The following is a 12,002-nucleotide window of genomic DNA, read 5'->3' as shown; positions in this document are numbered from 1 at the left end:
CTATGTGACTGGGGGAGATGCCAGCTCTGCTGGTGCTATGGTTGTTGTTGTTGGATGAGAGAACTCACTTTGTGTTTGAGCAGTATTTCAATAAGACCGTGAGACACTGGCACCAACCTGCTTAGTGGTTATTGAGAATGGTCTCATGTCAGAACATCACAAAATAGAGCGGGGGAGAGCAGAGGAAGCCCAACGCTCAGGGAAAAGTGCTGCTCGTCTAACACCGGAGTCCAAGACAGCCACCCCCAGAGCAAAACAAGGCAGCAGCAAACATGTCGTCACTTATGAATGATGCAGATCTAAGTGATTGAAGTCAATGAATCTGCAGGTCTTAATGACTCTTCTTGCTTGATGAGCTTGTTTTTAAAATATGAACGTCTCTCTCTCTCTGTCTCTCTCGCTCTCTCTGTGTGTAGAAGCTTTGCTCAACTCCACAGCTCTCTCTCGCTCTCTCTCAGCTAGTTCTACAGCTGTGAAAGTTCCCTGAAGAATATAGAGCTTAAGGCTAATCAAACCTGAGCTTGAGGCTAATCAAACCTGAGCTTGAGGCTAATCAAACCTGACTAAAGTTCCTCACACTTCTATTCCAACTGGCCGCTGTTCTTGTCAAGCTGTTTCTAATTGAGAATATCCATACTATTGTACAACGCTTGCCGGCTTTGCAGGGAACAAGTACGAGATCCTTTCATTACACATTGTCATCCGTTTGAGATTTTAAGACGAAGCACCAGAAACTCAGAGGGAAATGCTGTTGCAAAATAACAAGAGCGATATAACTGGATAAAACTCCATATTTCAGCAAGCACTCCAGCTGAGACTCAGGGGACGAGAGAGAGAGAGTCTGATAAACAGAGAGAGAGACTGATAAACAGAGAGAGAGAGAGAGAGAGACTGATAAACAGAGAGAGAGAGAGAGAGTCTGATAGAGAGAGAGAGAGAGAGAGACTGATAAATAGAGACTGATAAATAGAGAGAGAGACTGATAAATAGAGTGAGAGAGAGACTGATAAACAGAGAGAGAGAGAGAGAGAGAGAGAGAGAGAGACTGATAAACAGAGAGAGAGAGAGAGAGACTGATAAACAGAGAGAGAGAGAGAGAGAGAGAGTCTGATAAACAGAGAGAGAGAGAGAGAGAGAGAGAGACTGATAAATAGAGACTGATAAATAGAGAGAGAGACTGATAAATAGAGTGAGAGAGAGACTGATAGAGAGAGAAAGTGTTAAATAGAGAGAGAGAGAGAGAGAGAGACTCCCATATCTACTGGGTGAAATTCCACAGTGTGCCAGCACAGCAGCAAGATTTGTGACCTGTTGCCACGAGAAAAGGGCAACCAGTGAAGAACAAACACCATTGTAAATACAACCCATATTTATGCTTATTTATTTTATGTTGTGTCCTTTAACCATTTGTACATAGTTAAAACACTGTATATATATATATATATATATATATATATATATATAATATGACATTTGTAATGTCTTTATTATTTTGAAACTTCTGTATGTGTAATGTTTACTGTTAATTTGTATTGTTTATTTCACTTTATATATTCACTTTATATATTATCTACCTCACTTGCTTTGGCAATGTTAACACGTTTCCCATGCCAATAAAGCCCTTGAATTGAATTGAATTGAATTGAGAGAGAGAGAGAGACTGATAAATAGAGAGAGAGACTGATAGAGAGAGAGACTGATAAATAGAGAGAGAGAGAGACTGATAAATAGAGAGCGAGAGAGTCTGATAAATAGAGAGAGAAAGTCTGATAAATACAGAGAGAAAGTCTGATAAATACAGAGAGAGAGTCTGATAAATACAGAGAGAGAGACTGATAAATAGAGAGAGAGAGACTGATAAATAGAGAGAGAGTCTGATAAATAGAGAGAGTCTGATAAAGAGAGAGAGAGTCTGATAAATAGAGAGAGAGAGTCTGATAAATAGAGAGAGAGAGAGTCTGATAAATAGAGAGAGAGACTGATAAATAGGGAGAGAGAGAGAGAGACTGATAAATAGAGAGAGAGACTGATAAATAGAGAGAGGGAGAGAGACTGATAAATAGAGTGAGAGACTGATAAATAGAGAGAGAGACTGATAAATAGAGAGAGAGAGACTGATAAATAGAGAGAGAGAGAGAGCGAGACTGATAAATAAAGAGAGAGACTGATAAATAGAGAGAGAGAGAGAGACTGATAAATAGAGAGAGAGACTGATAAATAGAGAGAGAGAGTCTGATAAACAGTGAGAGAGAGAGAGTCTGATAAACAGTGAGAGAGAGAGAGACTGATAAATAGAGAGAGAGAGAGACTGATAAATAGAGAGAGAGACTGATAAATAGAGAGAGAGAGTCTGATAAACAGTGAGAGAGAGAGAGTCTGATAAACAGTGAGAGAGAGGGAGACTGATAAATAGAGAGAGGGAGACTGATAAATAGAGAGAGAGAGTCTGATAAACAGTGAGAAAGAGAGTCTGATAAATACAGAGAGAGACTGATAAATAGAGAGAGAGAGACTGATAAATAGAGAGAGAGAGACTGATAAATAGAGAGAGAGAGTCTGATAAATAGAGAGAGAGAGACTGATAGAGAGAGAGAGTCTGATAAATAGAGAGAGAGAGAGTGATAAATAGAGAGAGAGTCTGATAAATAGAGAGCGAGAGACTGATAAATAGAGAGAGAGTCTGATAAATAGAGAGAGAGTCTGATAAATACAGAGAGAGTCTGATAAATACAGAGAGAGATACTGATAAATAGAGAGAGAGAGAGATAAATAGAGAGAGAGAGATAAATAGAGAGAGGGAGACGGATAAATAGAGAGAGAGAGACTGATAAATAGAGAGAGAGAGAGTCTGATAAATAGAGAGAGAGAGTCTGATAAATAGAGAGAGAGTCTGATAAATAGAGAGAGAGAGACTGATAAATAGAGAGAGAGACTGATAAATAGAGAGAGAGACTGATAAATAGAGAGAGAGACTGATAAATAGAGAGAGAGAGACTGATAAATAGAGAGAGACTGATAAATAGAGAGAGAGACTGATAAATAGAGAGAGACTGATAAATAGAGAGAGAGAGAGACTGATAAATAGAGAGAGACTGATAAATAGAGAGAGAGAGAGAGAGAGAGACTGATAAATAGAGAGAGAGAGAGAGAGAGAGAGAGAGAGAGACTGATAAATAGAGTGAGAGGCTGATAAATAGAGAGAGAGAGGCTGATAAATAGAGCGAGAGAGACTGATAAATAGAGAGAGAGAGAGAGAGAGAGAGAGAGACTGATAAATAGAGAGAGACTGATAAACAGAGAGAGAGAGACTGATAAATAGAGAGAGAGAGAGACTGATAAATAGAGAGAGAGAGAGACTGATAAATAGAGAGAGAGAGAGACTGATAAATAGAGAGAGGGAGACTGATTAATAGAGAGAGGGAGACTGATAAATAGAGAGAGAGAGTCTGATAAACAGTGAGAGAGAGAGTCTGATAAATACAGAGAGAGACTGATAAATAGAGAGAGAGAGACTGATAAATAGAGAGAGAGAGACTGATAAATAGAGAGAGAGAGAGTCTGATAAATAGAGAGAGAGAGAGTCTGATAAATAGAGAGAGAGAGTCTGATAAATAGAGAGAGAGAGAGTGATAAATAGAGAGAGAGAGAGAGTCATAAATAGAGAGAGAGAGAGTCTGATAAATAGAGAGAGAGAGACTGATAAATAGAGAGAGAGTCTGATAAATAGAGAGAGTCTGATAAATACAGAGAGAGAGACTGATAAATAGAGAGAGAGAGAGATAAATAGAGAGAGAGAGTGATAAATAGAGAGAGGGAGACGGATAAATAGAGAGAGAGAGACTGATAAATAGAGAGAGAGAGAGTGATAAATAGAGAGAGAGTCTGATAAATAGAGAGAGAGAGTCTGATAAATAGAGAGAGAGAGACTGATAAATAGAGAGAGAGACTGATAAATAGAGAGAGAGACTGATAAATAGAGAGAGAGACTGATAAATAGAGAGAGAGAAACTGTTGAAGAGAGAGAGAGAGAGAGAGACTGATAAATAGAGTGAGAGAGAGACTGATAGAGAAAGAGAGACTGATAAATAGAGAGAGAGAGACTGATAAATAGAGTGAGAGAGAGACTGATAGAGAAAGAGAGACTGATAAATAGAGAGAGAGAGGCTGATAAATAGAGAGAGAGAGACTGGTGAATAGAGAGAGAGAGACTGATAAATAGAGAGAGAGACTGATAAATAGAGAGAGACTGATAAATAGAGAGAGAGAGACTGATAAATAGAGAGAGACTGATAAATAGAGAGAGAGACTGATAAATAGAGAGAGAGAGACTGATACATAGAGTGAGAGAGAGACTGATAGAGAGAGAGAGAGAGACTGATAAATAGAGTGAGAGAGAGACTGATAAATAGAGAGAGACTGATAAATAGAGAGAGAGAGAGTGATAAATAGAGAGAGACTGATAAATAGAGAAAGACTGATAAATAGAGAGAGAGAGACTGATAAATAGAGAGAGAGAGAGACTGATACATAGAGTGAGAGAGAGACTGATAGAGAGAGAGAGAGAGACTGATAAATAGAGTGAGAGAGAGACTGATAGAGAGAGAGAGAAACTGTTAAATAGAGAGGCTGTTGAAGAGAGAGAAAGACTGATAAATAGAGAGAGAGAGAGAGACTGATAAATAAATAGAGAGAGAGAGACTTGAAGAGAGAGAGAGACTGATAAATAGAGAGAGTGAGGGAGAAAGACTGATAAATAGAGAGAGGGGGGGCGAGAAGGTGAGATAGAGAGAGAGGGGGGAGGGGGGGGGGGGGGCGAGAGACAGAGAGAGAAGGTGAGAGAGAGAAGGGGAATAGAAAACTTTCCCAGGATAGTCTAGGCTCCCCTGTTCCTCAGACAAAGGATGTTGGTTGTGAAATGATGAATAGTCTCTGTTTGGAGCCTGTCCACACACAACCAGTACAGAGTAAAGGCAGCTTCCAGCTACGCATTGCCCTTGACTGACACATAGGGAATGAAAGACTATGCTCATAAAAATGAATGTAGGCTATAATTTAAGCATATTTCATACTGGCAACACAGTTCAAATCCTCAAAACGCCATGCCAGCATACTAAGGCAGAGCACTACAGGTATTCATTATTAGCATTATAGAATTGAACCAATTCGGATACCATGTTTGTGCATTTCTAAAGCAAATGTTTCCCCAAACATCCTGAAACGTGTCCTGCCTACCTCTTCTGTACGGATTACTGGGCAAGAATCATGGCTCTGAAACGCTACATCTGTAATTACAGCACAGTGGAATTAGTCATTTAGTCCACAACCAGATGGACCCCTCCCTCCACCCCCCAAAACACACACCCACACACCCTACACTAGGGGGAGAGGGGGGACTGTGTACCGACACACCCTTCCCTGCACCTGTACATACACCATCAGGCTGACAGCGCTGACATCCCAAACACACAGAACATCTCCCGGACTGTCAGGACAGGACAGCAGAGAGAGGAGAGGAGAGGCCTGCCGACGGGGATTAACCTTGTCAGTAGATCAGCTGATATACAGTAGCTGTATTTATTCCCTCCATGGCTGGACCATCGATACCACCTCCACGCGAGCTACTCCTTTACAGAACCACATCATCATCTATCTGTGGACCCTTTCCCATAAACTGTCTGCTCCCCGAATTCGATTTTGTTTGTCCTGACGTCCAGAATCTAGAATTTGAATTGAGTTGAGAAAGGGGGGGGGGGGGGGGGGGGAGAGGGAGAGATAGATAGACATGCCAAAAGGTAGACCATGAGGACTAATGACAACAAGCAACATCAAGTACAACTTTTACCCAGGGTTGCTTGAGAGAGATGACACAGAATTCAGTAAATACACTATGACACCAATGTATAAACGTGGTATTGGGTTATAGATGAATGGATCTGGTACAGAACATTGTCCATAGGAATGTGGCCACGGTGCCGTGCTCTCTCCTTTGTATTTACCCTTCTCTTTTTCCAAATTGACATTCACCACATGTACTGCAAACAGAGTAAGGGCTGAGTGTCCACGGTGTCCCTCCATCCCTTACCTTTCTCTCTCGCTCTCTTTTGCGCTCGGTCTCTGACTCTCTCTGGGGGTCAGATCTATTTTCCGCCCATCACTGCAGTGTGTCTGTGGCTCTGTTCTGCAGTGTGTGTGTGTGGCTCTGTTCTGCAGTGTGTGTGTGGCTCTGTTATGCAGTGTGTGTGGCTCTGTTATGCAGTGTGTGTGTGTGTGGCTCTGTTCTGCAGTGTGTGTGTATGGCTCTGTTCTGCAGTGTGTGTGTGTGGCTCTGTTCTGCAGTGTGTGTGTGTGTGGCTCTGTTCTGCAGTGTGTGTGTGTGTGGCTCTTTTCTGCAGTGTGTGTGTGTGTGCCTCTTGTCTGCAGTGTGTGTGTGTGGCTCTGTTCTGCAGTGTGTGTGTGTGGCTCTGTTCTGCAGTGTGTGTGTGTGTGGCTCTGTTCTGCAGTGTGTGTGTGTGTGGCTCTGTTCTGCAGTGTGTGTGTGTGTGGCTCTGTTCTGCAGTGTGTGTGTGGCTCTGTTCTGCAGTGTGTGTGTGTGTGTGGCTCTGTTCTGCAGTGTGTGTGTGTGGCTCTGTGGAGTCTCCTGAGGCTGTAGCATAACTCCTCCACCCACCACTCAGCGCTCCTGTTCACCTCCAAACACAGCATTTCATAACTCCTCCACGCACCACTCAGCTCTCCTGCTCAACTCCTGCTCACAGCATTTCATAACTCCTCCACCCACCACTCAGCTCTCCTGCTCACCTCCAAACACAGCATTTCATAACTCCTCAACCCACCACTCAGCTCTCCTGCTCACCTCCAAACACAGCATTTCATAACACCTCCACCCACCACTCAGCTCTCCTGCTCACCTCCAAACACAGCATTTCATAACACCTCCACCCACCACTCAGCTCTCCTGCTCACCTCCAAACACAGCATTTCATAACACCTCCACCCACCACTCAGCTCTCCTGCTCACCTCCAAACACAGCATTTCATAACACCTCCACCCACCACTCAGCTCTCCTGCTCACCTCCCAAACACAGCATTTCATAACACCTCCACCCACCACTCAGCTCTCCTGCTCACCTCCAAACACAGCATTTCATAACTCCTCCACCCACCACTCAGCTCTCCTGCTCACCTCCAAACACAGCATTTCATAACACCTCCACCCACCACTCAGCTCTCCTGCTCACCTCCAAACACAGCATTTCATAACACCTCCACCCACCACTCAGCTCTCCTGCTCACCTCCAAACACAGCATTTCATAACTCCTCCACCCACGGCATTCCCGAATGTTCCCAGAATGCACACCACGTCAGCCAGAAAAATGAGAAATATGACCCAATTATAGAGTAGAGATAACCTGCCTAGGGGGCCGGGGGAGGAAGTAGGAGGAGGGAAAGTGGGGGGGGGGGGGGGGGGGGGGGGGGGTAGAGGAAGACGCCATTATCATATGTAACTCATGTGCAGCTCTAACAACAGCAGACTGCGATGATATCATGATATCACTGCAGGATCAAGGTCTGGTGGCAGAGGAGAAGAAGGGAGGAGGAGAAGAGAAAGAAGGGAGGCCTTGCTGGACTGGTATCTAAGGGCTCAATCTAGTGTTTGGGTAAACAGCAACTGCAACCCCGTCACAGTCTACCCATTCAGTTCTAAACGGGTGGTATTTAGGAAACAGTGGTATTCATATCATAAACAGTACTGGGGTTGTAAATGAAACTAAGTGGCTGAAGCAGAGTTATACCAGTTAAATGAATGGATAAATACTGCATTGGGAGAATGCTTCTGCTGCAGTGTCTTTCACTAACTGCTCACAGTTAGTTAGTTTACAGTGCATCCACATCAACAGATTCTATGAATCTTACCCAGTTGATTAACTCACCCACTCGCCCAAATCTTAAATGCCCAGATAAATCTACCCTGATTGATTTGATATTGACAAATGTTCCACATAAATATTCTGCGGTTGGTGTTTTTTGTAATGATTTAAGTGACCATTGTGCTGTTGTTGCTGTTAGAAATACTAAGGTTCCTAAGACAAACCCACGTTTTATTTGTAAGAGAAATTTGAAGTGTTTTAATGAGCAGGCTTTCTTTCATGATTTGTTTTATTTTGACTGGAGTAAGATTGAGTTTATCCCTGATGTGGAAACTGCCTGGAAATTCTTTCATGATGGTTTTTCCCAAATAGTAAACAAACATGCCCCATTCCGCAGGTTCAGGGTTAAAGGGCGGGATAATCCATGGTTTTCTTCTGAGCTGTCTTGTATTATTCACGACCGTAATCTAGCCTGGGCTAAAGCAAGGAAATCATGTTCTGATGCTGATTGGCTTCTTTTTAGGCAGTTATGAAACAAGTGTTATTTTCTTCTCAGGAAGGCCAAGTCTGAATATTTTATGTCTGTTACCACTGATAACCTGAATGACCCTAGAAAGTTTTGGAAGGCTATTAAGTCTATGTCTGGTAACAGTAATGTTAATGAATTACCGTCATGTGTTTTGAAGGACTCTGTTGCTGACAAAACTGAAATGACAAAACTGAAATGCTGAATTGTTTCAATGAGCACTTTGTATCATCTGGTAGGCTGATTGATTCAGTGTCCTCTGTCTCTGTACAACCCTGTGTGGATGAGCCAGTGAGAGCTGGTCAAACTTTTAGCTTTTTGCCATTCTCAGTGCAGGTGGTACATAAAGCCCTGAGATCCTTAGATCAGAGAAAGCCTGCAGGTCCTGATCTTTTGGATCTGTGCTTTTTAAATCTGGCAGCTGATTTCATAGCTGAACCACTTACATCTCTGTTCAATCTAACCCTGGAATGTAATGAAATTCCAAAGATCTGGAAATCAGCATTTGTCCTACCACTCTTTTAAATAATTATAGGCCAATCTCAAAGCTGTCCCCCCTGGTGAAAATACTTGAAACCCTTGTAAGTGAACAGCTAAAATAGTAAATAAAAACTAACTCTATTTTATCAATGTACCAATCGGGCTTCAGGAAGAAGCATAGCACAATTACAGCAGCCATGAAGGTTTTAAATGATATCACTGAAGCCATTGTCTCACTTTTAATTGATCTCTCTACGGCTTTTGATACAGTTGATCATGTTATACTAAGGCAGAGATTGTTAAGTGTAGGTCTTTCAGAGCATGCAGTTGCATGGTTTGCTAACTATCTGTCTGATAGAACTCAGTGCACTCAATTTGATGGGCTTATGTCTGTTAAATTGTCTGTCTTGAATGGTGTGCCCCAAGGCTCTGTACTTGGTCCTCTCTTATTCACTATTTATATAAATTATTTAGACAAAATGTCCAAAATGCACAACTTCATTTTTATGCTGATGATACTGTTATTTACTGTTGTGCCTCGTCCTTTACAAAAGCTTTCCAGAACTTGTAAACTGCTTTTTATACTGTTCAACATACCTTGTGTCAATTGAAGCTTATCCTCAATACTGACAAAACTATACTGAGAAAGTATCAGTATCTAATGAAAGAAATAGAACCTTTCACCAATTAATACCTGTCAGGGCAAGGAGATTGAGGTTGTAACCTCATATAAATATCTTGTAATTTTAATTGATGACAGCCTCTCTTCTAAATTGCATATTCAACAACTTACTTGACAGTGCATGTCAGAGCAAAAATCAAGCCATGACGTCGAAGGAATTGTCCATAGAGCTCCGGGACAGGATTGTGTCGAGGCACAGATCTGGGGGAGGGTACCAACACATTTCTGCTGCAGTAAAGGTCCCCAACAACACAGTGGCCTCAATCATTCTTAAATAGAAGAAGGTTGGAAACACAAAGGCTCTTCCTAGAGCTGGCTGCCCGGCCAAACTGAGCAATCAGGGGAGAAGGGCCTTGGTCAGGGAGGTGACCAAGAACCCGATGGTCACTCTGACAGAGCTCCAGAGTTCCTTGTGGAGATGGGAGAACCTTCCAGAAGGACAGTCATCTCTGCAGCACTCCACCAATCAGGCCTTTATGGTCATGTCTGGAGGAAACCAGGCACTGCTCATCACCTGACCAATACCATCCCTATGGTGAAGCATGGTGGTGCAGCATCATGCTGTGGGACATTTTTTCTGCAGCAGGAACTGGGAGACTAGTCAGGATTGAGGGAAAGATGTACAGAGAGATCCTTGATGAAATCCTGCTCCAGAGCACTCAGGACCTCAGACTGGGATGAAGATTCACCTTCCAACAGGACAACGACCCTAAGCACACAGCCAAGACAACGCAGGAGGGGCTTTGTGACAAGTCTCTGAATGTCCTTGAGTGGCCCAGCCAGAGCCCGGACTTCAACCCAATTGAACATGTCTGGAGAGACCTGAAAATAGCTGGGCACCGATGTTCCCCATCCAACCTGACAGAGCTTGAGAGGATCTGCAGAGAATGGGAGAAACTCCCCAAATACAGGTGTGCCAAGCTTGTAGCGTCATACATAAGTAGACTCGAGGCTGTAATCGCTGTCAAAGGTGCTTCAACAAAGTAGTGAGTAAAGGGTCTGAATACTTATTTAAATGTGATATTTCCGTTTTTTTTAATACATTTGCAAAAAATTCCTAGAAACCTGTTTTTTCTTTGTCATTATGGGGTATTGTGTGTAGATTTATGAGGGGGAAAAAACTATTTAATACATTTTAGAATAAATGTGGAAAAAGTCAAGGGGTCTGAATACTTTCCAAGGGCACTGTATGTTACTCCCTTGTGGTGACAGAAATAGGCCTGAGTAGAACAGTGCAGTACTCTGATTGCTGCATTATAGAACATCATCCTGGTTGACAGAACACTACACTCTTAGCACCTTTTTTTCTATCTAGAACCTAAACGGTTCTTCGGCTGTCCCCATAAGATAACTCTTTCAAGAACCCTTTTTGGTTCCAGGTGGAACCCTATTGGGTTCCATGTAGAACCCGTTCCCTAGAGGGTTCTACATGGAACCCAAAAGAGTTCTACCTGGAACCAAAAAGGTTATTCTAAGAGTGTACAAGCACAACAACAACAAGGGTGTTTCTCTGCTGCCGTCACGGCGTAAACAATATGCCAGCAATTGTCAGCATGACACAATTATTTATTACTGTTATTCCACAACAATGATTCTGTTTCACAAGGATTTGCCACAGTCAACACAATTGCAACAATCACACAGTCATAACCATGTATAAACAATCGTACACACAGAGGCAGACACACACAACCTCCAACACACACACCCTCCAACACACACACCTTCCCACCCGCATGCACACACACACACACACAAAACACATCCCATGGTTACAAAAGCACAGCCCATCCAGTCTCTGTTAAGCAACTGTTGTCTCTGTCGCGTCCATAAATACTTGTGCCATTGCTCTCCTTCAGAGCACAACAACATACAGCAGCATCAGAATTATAATAACAATAATACTAATGTAATGAAGCAGCACACACAACATGCAAACAGCTACACAACACATCACTATGGCACAGAGGAACGACACACAGACTTACAGTGCTGTATCCTGTTCTGAGGCTCAGTGAAAAGACTGCTATCTCCCCCTTTACTCTGCATTACTGTTTGACTGGGATGGCTGCCAGACGCTTCTCTCACTCACTCACTCCCACTCCTCCTCCTGTCTTTCACCCTCATAGGAAGAATAGCAGCACACAGAGAGATCTGCAGTGCTGCTGGATCTGTGGCAGTATGCTGACGTTTCTGCTCTCTCTCTGTGCGTCTCTCTCTCTCTCCTTCCTTTCTCCAAGGTCAGGGAAAGATCTGCCTAGCTATAGGGGTGACTCCTCCCACAACGGAGCAGTCAGTTACGATGCAACCTCTAGCTGTCCCCCCTTCCTCTTCCTCCCTCCATCCCCACAACCATCCAGCAGCGTGGAAGTAATTACCCCATCATGAGCCAGATTAACCCAGCCTGCTCTCCTCTTCTTCTCCGATGGGCCACGGCCACCTCA

At 43.0% G+C, this 12,002-nt stretch overlaps 1 protein-coding gene across 1 annotated transcript in view; it reads right to left on the bottom strand.

The window, feature by feature from the left end:
• Nucleotides 1-11,749, bottom strand: part of LOC110523110 (protein-methionine sulfoxide oxidase mical3a) — a 138,583-nt gene extending 126,834 nt beyond the window's left edge. The window contains exon 1 of the mRNA XM_036977771.1: nucleotides 11,547-11,749. The gene's annotated coding sequence lies outside the window, so the exon portion shown is untranslated. The remainder of the gene's footprint in view (nucleotides 1-11,546) is intronic.
• Nucleotides 11,750-12,002: the final 253 nt, after the last annotated feature.

The sequence above is a fragment of the Oncorhynchus mykiss genome, chromosome 1 (genome assembly GCF_013265735.2).
Source record: "Oncorhynchus mykiss isolate Arlee chromosome 1, USDA_OmykA_1.1, whole genome shotgun sequence".
NCBI lineage: Eukaryota > Metazoa > Chordata > Actinopteri > Salmoniformes > Salmonidae > Oncorhynchus > Oncorhynchus mykiss.
This window is presented reverse-complemented; position numbering and strand designations above follow the sequence as displayed.